The sequence below is a fragment of the Lytechinus pictus genome, chromosome 3 (assembly GCF_037042905.1).
Source record: "Lytechinus pictus isolate F3 Inbred chromosome 3, Lp3.0, whole genome shotgun sequence".
In the NCBI taxonomy this organism is placed as follows: Eukaryota; Metazoa; Echinodermata; class Echinoidea; order Temnopleuroida; family Toxopneustidae; genus Lytechinus; species Lytechinus pictus.
Genome location: NC_087247.1, coordinates 25393317 through 25407864, shown reverse-complemented (window position 1 = coordinate 25407864; position 14548 = coordinate 25393317).

Genomic DNA, 14548 nt, shown 5'->3' with positions numbered 1-14548 from the left:
CTTAAAAGTCATGAAATAAGTGAAATATTATGTTTTATTACGTTTACTGACACACATGTACAAGAAGTACTAAAATGAGAACAACGTCTCTGTTGTATATATAGTATGTATACAGTACATGCATGTGTGAAACTAGAAGTGGTGATAAAATGAAATAGTTATACCACCGAGTATCTCTCTTTGAGAAATTGGCAAAATTATTTTCTCTTCTTTAGCCTTCCTTAGCCTCATTTTTTTTTTTTTGGGGGGGGGGTATATTGACCACCCTTTAGTCAGAAAATGTATTCTATATAAATGTCTGAACAAAATTTGCTCACCTCACAGAGTATTTGTTATTGTAATGTGAGACATTTCAATGAAAGAATAGCACCGAATTTAATTTTTACTTTTAATTAGCATTTTTAATGATGCATTTTTTAATATCAATATTTCAAGGCTATTTCACGATTGGACAGGAATGTGATCATGATCATATTTTGTATTATCAAGTAATGTTTTCACAGGGTAGACCAAATTGACCTATCCCATCTGGGGTCCGTTGCAGAAAGAGTTGCAATCAATATCGCAACTCTAAAAATCATGCGCAACTTGATTTTCACCCAATCAACAGCGCGCATTTGGGACTTGCGATTGATTTTTTGACTTGCGTTTAAACCCCTTTTTTAAACGCAACTCTGTCTGCAACGGACTCCAGTATGGCAAAAAAAAGTCAATAAAAGTGCCCCATGCGTTTAAATTGCCCCAATCGTTAGCATTATGTACATGTAAGTACGTCTTATCTGAACATTTGGCTGTGTAGTAGACATGTCTTAAGATAACTCACATATTTGAAGGTTTTGCTCAGATTCAATGCTGCATCTAAAATCATTAAAAACAAATTGTCCAATACGTGGACATGCATATATCTCTCCTGATTTGCATGTTCAATTAATTTCGAAATTTAAATTCCCTATGTAAATGACCCATCCAAAAGATGTATCTCATTGCATTACCTTCATTCACTGTGCACTCAAAATTTGTCCATTGTTATAGAACATCATTCTGATTTTATTTGTCTTTTATCGACAACTGATGTTTCAACAATCTAGCTATTGAACTCTTAACTCGGCCCTTATTCGTTCGTCAGCAGGTGGTGTTGACAATGATTGAGTTGTTGCATGAAAAATGACGGAAAATCTACTGTAAATGGTGTGGCAAAATTGTACAGGCAAATGATTTTTCAACAATATGAGAGCCCCATTCTACTTTCACGATCTGAAACCCCGATCCATCCCGATCATTAGATTGGCGGTGACCGGGGTCGGTGAGCGGGATAGGAATCGGTTGAAATCGCGAGCAGCGTAATAACAACGTAGTACAGACGGGGTAACAGCGGGCATATTATTCAGATCGGCGTGATCGGATACAATTTTTGAACATGTTCAAAATTTTATGCCGATCTTCTCGATTGGAAAACGCGCATTTTGAATCGCGGGGGAAGCGGGAAAAACGTAAGCAACACGGCACGCGGTCGTGGGATGAGCGTAATCAAGTCTTTCTTGGCGTACTAACAGCGGCATGCGGACGTAATAAATCCCCGTCCCTTTGGAAAACTTGTATTACTGCAAATTATTTTTCGCTGACTGGCCGGTAAAATGATCCATTTCCCCCCCGATCTTGCCCGATCTGAAGGTTTAATTGTTAAATCGTAGCCCAAATCGGCATAGTGGAACGGGGCTTAGATTATTGATGCTGTGAACGGAACAAATGTTGCATTGAATTTTCTATTCATTATTTTGTATTCTAAACTGAATGTATTAGAAAACTTGAAGAAATTTGCTTCAATATATGATGAAAAATATCTGGTCTTTCTGTGTGTCAAGTTTAGTACATATTTTTTTCAACGAACCTTTTAAAGTGTTCTAAATTATGAAACAACTCATTACTGAATATTTTATGATATCTAGAATTTAGTTTTATATTGCACTATGTATATTTTCCGAGTGCATATCATATACATAGACCCACCATGTGGCGTCTCTAAATGTAATGTGCCATATTGTTAGTAAGCCTATACACTGTAAGCACGTTGCTAAAGCCCGTCACTCTGAACTTTTAAGCAATTGTTTAAACTATTTTTTGACATCGTTTAAACTTTTATTAAACAACTTGTTTAAAATCGTGAACAACAGTTGTTAGCGATTTTACAGTGTATTGTGGGAATGGAATTTCGGATGGTTTTGTGGCGTGTGTTTTAGCAAACATTGTTTATTTAGTCCTGATCATTTACCTGTGTTTTTATCAGGTCAATGTCTCACTAATTTTTTTTTATTTTTTTTAAGCAGGAGTTGTATGGGCGCATCCTTATTGTGATGCAAGGTAGTTTGAGAATATAATCACATATCCATAACTTATTTTTCAACTTGTCTTATGTTATTGCTTTTTATAAGTTTTGGATTCTGGTAGGTGTTTCATGAAATCGTAAAGTTGCACGAACATGTTCTCTTAGGTGCTATAAGTTAGCTTATAAGGATTCACATCTGATTTACCTTGGAAGGAAGCATAAGGTTATACACAACGTATTTGCCCCTCTTGTAAAGACTTTTCGCATTTACTACGGGAAAATTTTCTACAACGCACCAATTCCTTTGAAAATGCAAGTGAAATCACAATGGAGAGCTCAGAGGCTTTCGTCGACAGTTGATGGACCGGGACAGCATCGGAATCTCTTGACTCTGGACTACAACATATTTGCAATTGTTCGTCCGGTGCAAATCTTCGGATGATCTGCTGTCCAAGTCGACCAACTTTTGCTAAAAGCCTTTCAGCTCTCCATTGTGATTTTAATTGCATCATAGGAATCGATGCGTGGTAGAGAATTTACCCGTAGTAAATGCGAAAAACTCGTCTTTTCTAATGGACAGCTTTAGGGAACACCCTACTAATAATGTCTGATAGATATAAATAGGCAATAATTGTTCAAGTAGTTATTGTTTTCTCAATAATCATAATCATGAACAAAATAGTACTCTAGAGAATGCAGACCAAAAATGAACTGCGGTATTAACTACAGAACGCTGCATGGGCATGATGGCTCAATCGGTAGGCCCAGAGCGCCCACCTGATGAACATGATGCTTCAATCCCTGGCCAATTGTGTGGGCCAACATAATACATCATGCCTTCTAGCCAAGGTACTCGTTTTGTATAAAAGAGAATAGAGATAATATTTGTTCTGCATGCAGGGCCAGCTGTTAAAACAGCACAATAGAAATTTGTACCTAAGGTTACAAAAGTAGATAAAACTTTTATTTTATCATTCTAATTGTTCCCTATATATATATATACACATGTACAATGCTTGTTATGTAAGATAAATAGACAAACTAGGTTTATTTCTATATCTGCTTTATTATGTTTGAGTTTAATGAATTTCAATGTAAGAAATGTATTTTCTTTTTACTCATAATTTAGAAATCACTTTAATTCAGAAATAAAATTACGATTGTCTTTCATGATTATTCTAGTATGAGTATGAGTAATTGCTTTTATTTTTTCAATGAATTATATATGGATCGATCGCCATGATGACGTATGATTATGAATTATTAAGAACTTGATGAGAGATTTATATTTAAAGAAAATGATGCACAACCATGACGATTGTATTGATGAGTTGATGAAAGGTATGACGGCAGTTGTGAAGATGGTGGTGGTGATGGTGGTAATGATGATGATATTGGTGGTGATGATGACGACGACGACAATGATGATGGTGGTGGAGGTGGTGATGGTGATGGTGATGATGATGGTGATGATGATGGTGATGATGATGGTGATGGTAGTGATGATGATGATGGTAATGGTGATGGTGATGATGATGATGATGATGGTGATGATGATGGTGATGGTAGTGATGATGATGATGGTAATGGTGATGGTGATGATGATGATGTGATGATGATGGATGACATTGTTGATGATGGGTGCGGTGACATTGATGATGATGATGATAATAGTAGAAGTATAATGATTGGGCAGGAATGTTATAAAGGGATCCTACAATATTGTTGGACTGAATGGAGCAAAACGGATCAACCAGATCAATTCCCCTTCCAAAAATCTGGCAGCTATATGGCCACTTTCACCGTCTTCTAATTCCCCATGGCTGCGCAAAAAACGAGACAAGTTGACCCTTGTCTACCTTTACGACAACCGCGTAGCCAGGATTTCATTTTGGAGGGGGCGGTAAATGCACGCAAAGCGTGCCAACACTTACAGAGCGCGCGAAGCGGGCACCCTAGGGGGTGGGTGCAGGGAGGAGGAGTTTCCCCCTCCCGCGCGAAGCGCGAAGCTTTTGGTGTTTCATAAATTAAAATGAAAAGGAGCCGTCTCTCTTGTCTCTAGTACCTATATCAGCTCCAATTGAGTTGACTATATTGTGATTTTGAACCTTGTTTTCATGAACCATGTTTTCAAAAGTGATTGTGAACGCACAAAAAAGGAATACAACGGAGGAAATCAATATAATAATAACCCCGCGCGAAGCGCGTAAGCTGAAGCGTTTTATCAATTTTTTTTGCCATGAAAAGGGTCCCGAGAAAAGGGTATTCTCAATGATATATTGAATACTTCCCTTGGAAAGATCAGATTTTATTACAAACAATTTAGCGACAGTGCATATCTTAACTCGTAAAACAGAGGAGAAGAAGTGTATATGCCGGGAGGAAGATATTCCTCCCCGCGCAGAGCAATGAAACTCTGGAATTTCAAAGAGCGGACGTTTCATCAAATGCAGATATCTCTAATACCCCATCGGCTCTAATTCAATTGATTTTCTAAGATTATTGAACTTCATTACAAGGAAATAGTGCGGAAAAAGTTGAAACTTCTGTGATTTATTGAAATTATATAAAAAAATATGCCTAATTTCTTTGACTTATATCCTGAAGCGCTTCATTTTGAATTATAAAGAAACTTAAGTGTCATTCAAAATTTCAAACTGAGGGCGCAAAACAGGACAGGAGATGAATGTGCCGGGAAATGACATGAAATCTAATAGAATTTGATAAAAAAATATTGTAATTTTTCATTTAATACGACACGAATTTTATACCTTCCTCTTTTAAAATTATGGTTGTTTAGTAATGAGCTGAAAAGCGGGAGAAGTTGACTTTATGGAGGTGACGGCAGAAATTGATATAAAGATTTTACCCGCCCGCAGCCGACCCGACCAGAAGTTGCGCGATCAATTTAAAAAAAAAAGATAACTTCATATACTTCGGCCAACCTTACTCTAATTCCATGCCCTAATGTGTACATTTGAACTTTAACTGGCAAGAAACACATAATAGCTGAGGTGGAAAAACAGGATTGGGAAACAATGGAGAACTTCAGTATTGTAATTTAACCGCGCGCAGCGCGAAAGCAAAATTTATATATAAATTTAGAGCAAGAGTTCCTCTTTTGAGAAAAAAATAATAAAGAATAAAAAGAAAAAAAAACACAAAGCTACCTTTAGAAATAGATATTTGAAGAATCTCGAAGACATTGCAACAGAAATTATAGTGGTTTTGATCTTATATATCGCCATTTATAACAAATATTCTTAAGAAATCTGATATGCAATGTATGCATATATAAAATAAAGAAATATGCCCCTCAAAATTTTCATTTAATATTATGACATCAAAACAAGCATGATAAACGACAAATGATCTAATTCACTATGGTATAGAAAAATAATATATCTTGCTCAAAAGGCGACTTTTCACAAGAATTAGTGTGGAAAGAGAGGGGATGCGTGTGTAATTGTTGCGTGGTAAAATTGGCGAGTTTTCGATCTACGCATAACGAATTCAAGAAAACTTGTATATAGTAAATGTTTTGAAAATCAGAAAGTCAAATCACAACGAACAGCTGAGAAGTCTTTGTCGAATATCGGTGAACCGGAACAGCAGATAATCTTAAGTTTTGGAGCTATTGAAAAAATTGTGCAAATATTTTGTTTGTCCAGAGTCCAGGACAAAACTGCTGTTTTTATGTACCAATTTTCGACAAAGACTTCTTTGTCATGTTGGTTGCCCGTTGTCATGGAGGGCATTTGACAATACATTTTCTATGTTCTTGAAAGCGTTCTGCGTGCCGGTACGAAAACTCCCTAATGGTCAATTCACACTGTCAATAAATATCAAACCATCTTAAAACATCTCCACCATCAAACCAGGTTAATCTATACCATCAAAATAGAATTCAAAGGAAAAGGGAGTGTCTGACGTCATCGGCTCCCCCCCCTCCCGAATTCTGCAATCTCTTTTATACTTGGCGATCCGAGGTGATCAATAACACATTGGCGGATCAAGGGGAGGGTGCGGGCACCGTCCGGCCTGTGCCCCCCCCCCCTTGAGAGTCAGAGCCAATATTTTTAATGATAATATGTCGTTAATACATAAGTGTGCCCCCTTCCCCCCTTGGGAGTCTGAGGAGATATTTGTAATGGGAATATGTCGTTCTAACACAAGTGAGAACCTTTTTTTTTTGCTTGTCAAATTTTCCTATTTTCCCCCTTTTCAAAAATCCTAGATCCGCCCCTGACATTGGGTCTCCTTCCATAATTAAAGATCAATGTGTTTTATTGATTGTCTTGATACATATACATTTTTTAATGAAAAAATCTTAACTTTCTATAGGATTACAATGGCCATTTGATCTTTATTGGAAACAGAACTGACTGGAAGTTTTTGCAGTCATTTTGTTTCTGGCAAATAATTTTGTGGTATTGATGTTGCATATAGGACTTGGTATGTTTATCAATAAAATTTGGGGGACTCAACATTGCAATGGTTAATCAGAAGATATTATTATGGTCAAAGTGAAACAGTATTACGATAAATGATATGCAAATTAGGTATCTTTAATTTCTGTAAAAGTTTATTCTTTTTTTCACATAATTATATAAATGGTTTTATCAACCACATAATTTCAACACCGACGCAGACAATTATTCTTGATTTGTTTACGATGTTTATTATATATTATCAGTTTTGTATATGTAGTCATAATTATGTAGCTTTCAATTTTTTCAAGTTGCTAATCACAGTTATTTTTTGTTTCATTACATTTAATAAAGTATTTTAAAAAACATGGAAACTGAAGATGGTAAAGAGCGGAAAATTGATATATATAAAATGATAAACTAAATTTGCATTTAAATCAACAATTACACGATGCATAAACAATCATGGCAATTTAACTACAAATTTTACTTTATGATAACCGCAAGTAAAAAGCTTATCGAAACAGGGATAGGCCCCTCTTTAATATAATTAAAAAGAAACTTTAGAATCACAATTAAATCAAATATCATGGCTCAATTATCTGGCGGTTGGTGGAAACTACTCCATGTACCTCTCCCATTATACAGGGCTTATTATATTCACTCGCGTTCGTAATCACTCGCGTCGCGTTGGTAATCACACGCGTTTTTGATTTTTGGCGATTTTTTTTCATTTCGGTGCGATTTTTTTTCTAACGGTGTCTTCAATGGGACAAACACGCTGGGAAAATAAAATGAAATTGAAATTCGTTTTAAGCCGGCAAGTGCCTTAAATAAGATGTACTCGACTACTGTTTTAACATAACAAACAAGCAAATTAGCCATGTGGCTCAACTAACTTAGAATAGATCCGGACTTCTACTGTGTCTTATACGAGGACTCCGAGTCGGAACTTGCCATATCTGCCACATCGATATTACATCGTATCATTCCCATATGCGGACATGCCTGCATGCAATGCCCCCAAGGCGGCCGGACCCGGCCGCGGTCGGACACGACGTGCATCGGTAGCATGGAGCAAGCTAACGTGAGTCGAGCCGAGTTAGATCCCACGTTACATATGAGACGCCGATCGTACCAATATTATATAGAACAATTATTTGTTACATAATCATTATTCATTAAATAATAACTATTATTTATATATAATTTACATTCTATTTGTAAATAATTACTATTATATAAAATAACATTTCTAATTATTTATATATAATTCCAGGTAATACTTCATTATTTGTAAATAATAATAGTTCGACATTCTATTATTTATAAATAATTATTATTTGTTTTTCATTATTTATAAATACTGATTATTTGTTTTTCAGTATTTTATAAATAATGATTATTTGTTTTTCATTATTTATAAATACTGATTGTTTGTTTTTCATTATTTATAAATAATGATTATTTCTTTTTAATTATTTGTAAATAATTATTTTTTTTTCATTATTTATGAATAATGATAATTTGTTTTTCATTATTTATAAATAATGATTATTTGTTTTTCAATATTTATAAATAATGGTTATTTGTATATAAATAACGATTATTTGTATATAATGGCAAACTGTAAAAATCGTTTATAAATAATGATTATTTATAAATAATGGGATATTCAAACAAAAATGTTATTTGTAAATAATGAAACACGATGAATTTTCATTATTTATAAATAATGGGAGACTCAACAAATTATTTATAAATAAAGAAATGTGCACTGGCATTGTTAATATATAATTATCATTAACAAATAATAGAAAACTCGACAGACTTATTTATAAATAATAAAAAAACGAATTGCAATTATTCATAAATAATGAAGTATGCAGTGTCATTATTTATAAATAATGAAACACAAAAATTATTATTCATAGATAATGAAAAACAAATAATCATTATTTATAAATAATGGAATGTCGAACTATTATTATTTACAAGTAATGAAGTATTACTTGGAATCATATATAAATAATTAGAAATGTTATTTTATATAATAGTAATTATTTACAAATAGAATGTAAATTATATATAAATAATAGTTATTATTTAATGAATAATGATTATATAACAAATAATTGTTCTATATAATATTGGTACAATCGGCGCCTCATATATAACGTGGGATCTAACTCAGCTCGACTCACGTTAGCTTGCTCCATGCTACCGATGCACGTCGTGTCCGACCGCGGCCGGGTCCGGCCGCCTTGGGGCCATTGCATGCAGGCATGTCCGCATATGGGAATGATACGATGTAATATCGATGTGGCAGATATGGCAAGTTCCGACTCGGAGTCCTCGTATAAGACACAGTAGAAGTCCGGATCTATTCTAAGTTAGTTGAGCCACATTGCTGATTTGCTTGTTTGTTATGTTAAAACAGTAGTCGAGTACATTTTATTTTAAGGCACTTAATTGCCGGCTTAAAACGAAACTCGAATTTCAATTTCATTTTATTTTCCCTGCATGTCTGTCCCATTGAAGACACCGTTAAATAAAAATCGCACCGAAATAAAAAAAAATCGCCAAAAATTAAAAACGCGAGTGATTACGAACCCGCACGCGACGCGAGTGATTATAAACTGCCTTATACAGTGCGTATCAAAAAAAAAGTTTACACTTAGAAAAAATCCGGTAAAATTATACATTTGTAATATCCTGAAGATTTTTCCACATTTTAACATTGGCCAGATCCATTTAAGCAATTGACGATATAACTGGTACACTCATAAGACCATCAGAAAAAATACGAAACCTTGGTGTCATATTTTATTCCCGCATGTCAATGTCGTACCATATCTCTCATATCTGTAGCACACATGGGCGGAAATCCCAGGGGGGACAGGGGGGACGTGTCCCCCCTACTCAAAATAGTAGGGGGGACACAATATCAAATGTCCCCCCTACTATTTTGGTCTTTTATGATGGTAAGAAATACATCAATCTAAATCGAAATAAAACATGTATTTTGGGACGAGATGACCTAACTCTGGCGATGATAACCTTTTTTTGCTTGTCAAATTTAAATTTTCCCGCCCCTTGTCCCCATAGGCGGATCCAGGGGGCCGAGGGAAAAAAGAGGAGAAAAAGAAGAGAAGGACGACGAGTGCATAAAATAAGATATGGGGAAGACTTGGAAAATAAAAAGAATCTTTCGTGCCACTATATACAATTTTCGCTCGCGCTTCACGCTCGCATTGCCTCTTGGGTGATTTATATACCTTGTTCAATATGGAGTTCGAATATCAAGTTTGGAAGTCAATATACAAAACATTTTTCACCTCGGAAATCGAACTTTCATTATTTTGTGTAATTTACAAATTGGTTTTTAAAAAGTGCTCTGTAAAAATGTCATTTTTATGGTCTGAATGTTAACATTTGCTGCTTGCGCTGCGCGCTCTCAAATTTTGATTTATCAGGTACCTATTATTTTCGTGTATTCCATAAAGTTTTCAAAATTTCCCTTTTCAGCTCTGATTGTCAAGACGTATCAGCTAGCGCGCTGCACGCTCGCATTTTGATTGGCGAGTTATATAAATGTTTCAATATTGAAACAACAAAAATCCCCTTTTCATTACAGTTTATCAAAAAATTTTGCTCGCGATTTGCGCTCGCATTAATGGTTAAAAATATATTAACTGATGCATCCAATTCATAATCACAAACGTGAAATGTCCAGTTTTTATGCCATGATATCATCAGATTTCGCGCCCTCATTAGGCATTAATAAATATGATATTAATTTAATAATTAAATTTTCATTTTTGTTTCATCTCGCGCTTAGCAAGAGGAATAGGAAGATAGTCATCATTTTCATATGATGACATGTCGTAAGGATGTCCCGGTCCTATGTCAAAACTCAAAGTAATAATATATTTAAGTGCGATCCATATCCACCTTAAAATTTTTCTGCAAAGTGCTTGAAATATAAAGCTGAAATTGACTCTTTTTCAGATCGGAATATCAAAGTTTCATGATTTTCATGATTAAAGTTGTATTTAAAATGCCTAGATTCTAGGTCTAAATATAAAACACGCTCGCGCATGTTTATTCAGATACTCAACTTGTTCTCTAATTTAAATAATTATCCAGATTTATATCATAATATGAAATTTTTTCTGCTCGCGCTTTGTGCTCGCATTATTAATGTAGGAAGACCCCATATTACTCATCCTTTTGATGATTTACAAAACATAAATAGGAGTGGCCCATTTTTAGGTCTAAATCTCGATTTTTTTTTCTGCTCGCGCTTCGCGCTCGCATCAATCGTTAAATTATATAGCTATTCCTGTTCACGATTACAAAAAATGATTAAAATTTTCCATTCTTCTTTAGAAAGTTCAAAGTTGTTCAACTCGCGCTCGCATTTTTTTATTGTTGAAATATGTAACGCCTTCATGGCTAAGTGCAAGCAGTACTTAACAGATACCTTTTCAACAGGTACCAGTTCAAACCTATATAAAATTTTTCTGCTCGCGCTTTGCGCTCGCATTATTGATACTCATCCTTTTCAGGATTTACAAAACATGAATAGAGTGTCTCATTCAGTAAATATTATAGGACTAAATCTCGAAATTTTCCGCTCGCATTAATTGTTTACTTATACACCTATTCAGCTTGAGTTACAAAAAGTGCTTACACTGTAAAAAATATTGGGTAACATTTTTACTACCACGAGGGTAATTATGAGTCCAACCAATTTGGGGCAATATTTTACCCAATGCGGGAAGCATATTGTCCAGTATGTTTAAAAAATAAGCAGCAATTACTTTAGAATGGGCAAAACTTTCATCACATTGGATAAATAAAAATACCCAAAAGAAATGCCCAATGTTGGTGGACTCATAATCACCCTCATGGAGCATTTTTACCCAATATTTTTTAGAGTGTAGAATTTCCATTCTTTAGGTGAAAATGTCAACAACAACAAAATCAGCTCGCGCTTCGCGCTCGCATTATTTGATTGTTAAATGCTACTTTAACAGGTATCTTGTCCATCAATTCATTTCTGCTCGCGCTTTGTGTTCGTGGTAATTATTAAGTTGGATGCACATCTTTTTCAGGATAACAAACTTTGTCCAGAATCAGTTCAAATTTTAGGAAAAATTACATAAAATTTCCAAAATATTTAGCACGCGCTTCGCACTCGCCTCATATAAATAAGGATTATGATATCATATATTAATTTATAAAATAAAATTAAGAAGTGACTAATGAGACTACCCCTTCAGAGAAACAAACAAAAATCATCTTCGAGCTGCCGATCGGGGAAAATATGGAGCAAGTTTTGAAGCCAATATACAAACATATTTTAGCTCGAACATCGAACTTTCATTATTTTTTTTTTCATTTACTAATTTAAGTGCTCTTAATGTCCGTTTTATGGTCTACATATCAGCATTTTTAGCTCACGCTGCGTGGTCACATTTTTTTATTTGTAAAGTTCCTATTGTCTACGTGTATTCCATAATGTTCCATGAAACAAATTTATTCAAAATGCCCAGATTCTAGGTCTAAATCTAAAACATGCGCGATAGCCTGCATGCTCTTTATTTAATGTGTACTTGTACTTAATGTGTTAATTATCCAGTTTCACATCAGAATATCAATATTGTCTCCTCACGCTTCACGATTGCATTATTAATGATACCCAATTAACTATATCCTATTTATGATTTACAAAATATGAATAGAGTGTCCCGCTTTTAGGTCTAAAATCTAAATTTTCTTCCTCTCGCGCTTCGCGCTCGCATCAATTGTTTAGTTACATACCTATCCCATTTATTAATACAAAAAGTGCTTAGAATGACCACTTTTTAGGTCGGAATATCAAAAAAAATTGCTCGCGCTTCGCGCTCGCATTATTCAAATATATACCGTCTTCATGGGTAACTGTAAGCAGTCTTTAACAGGTCCCTTTTCGATAATGCTAGAACAGTTAATAAAAATTTCTGCTCACGCTTGGCATTCGCAGTAACCATCTAGTTACAAACGAATCTTGTTCAGGATCACACATAACATTGCCCAGAATATTAAATTTTCAGGACAAAATAAATGAAAGTAAAAAAAAAATCGCTCGCGCTTCGCGCTCACACTTTTTATAAGGCTTATGAGATTATTTCATGTTTATGTTTTATAAGAATAAAACTAAGAAGTGACTGATAGGGGGAAATATAGGTGAAGATAATTTCAGGCCCCGTCCCCTATTGGCGAAAGTCGGATACGCCCTTGTGACACATACACACACATCGAAAAAAATGGTGCCCTCCAGAAAAAGCAAGGACCCCCAGTGCCCCCCAGGAAAAAAATCCTAGCTACGCCACTGCCTGTGTCCCCCCTACCTTTTGGGAGAGATTTCCGCCCTGGTAGCACAGTCACTTTTTATCTAAGGAACATTTCTAGAATCAGACGGTTCATTGAGCAGTCTGTCTGTCACAATGCTGTTCGTTCATTGGTTCTGTCTCGTATCGATTATTGCAATGGGCTCCTTTCTACAATTCCCTCTAATAAATTAACCCGTATTCAACGACTACAAAATTGGGCAGCACGATTAATTTTACAGGTTTCCCGAGATCATCCTTCCCAACCCAACCGCGTAGCCAGGATTTCGTTTTGGAGGGGGCGGTAAATGCACGCGAAGCGTGCCAACACCAGAGCGCGCGATGCGCGCTCCCTAGGGGGTGGGTACAGGGAGGGGGAGTTTCCCCCTCCCGCGCGGAGCGCGAAGCTTTCGGTGTTTCATGAATTAAAATGAAAAGGAGCCGTCTCTCTTGTCTCTAGTACCTATATCAGCCCCAATTCAGTTGACTTTATTGTGATATTGAACCTTGTTTTCAAAAGTGATTGTGAAAGCACAAAAAAATTGATAAAATGGAGGAAGTTAAAATAACATTAACCCCGCGCGAAGCGCGGAAGCTAAAGTGTTTTATCAATTTTTTTGCAAAGAAAAGGGTCCCGAGAAAAGGGTATCCTCTAAGTTATATTGAATACTTCTCTTGGAAAGATCAGATTTGATTACAAACAATTTAGCGACAGTGCATATCTTAACTCGCAAAACAGAGGAGAAGAAGGATATATGCCGGGAGGAAGATATTCCTCCAAGTGCAGAGCAATGAAACTCTGAAATTTCAAAGGGCGGACGTTTCATCAAATGCAGATATCTCTAATACCACCATCGGCTCTAATTATTCAATTGATTTTCTTCAAAGATTATTGAACTTCATTACAAGGAAAATAGTGCACAAAAAGTTGAAACTTCTGTGATTTATTGAAATTATATAAAACAGAATGATATATAATTTCTTTGACTTATCCCGATGCGCTTCATTTTGAATGATAAAGAAACTTAAGTGTCAAAATTTCAAACTGAGGGCGCAAAACAGGACAGGAGATGAATGTGCAGGGAAATGACATGAAGTTTAGTAGAATTTCATAAAAAATTTTGTACTTTTTATTTTATTTAATACGACACGAATGTTATACCTTCCTCTTTTTTAATTAGGAACCTGTTTCCCCCCAAATTATGGTTGTTTAGTAATGAGCTGAAAAGTGGGAGAAGTTGCCTATATGGAGGTGACGGCAGAAATTGATATAAAGATTTTACCCGCCCGGAGCCGACCCGACCAGAAGTTGCGCGATCAATTAAAAAAGATAACTTCATATACTTCGGCCTATCCTTACTCTAATTTCATGCCCTAATGTATATATTTGAACTTTGACTGGCAAGAAACACACATAG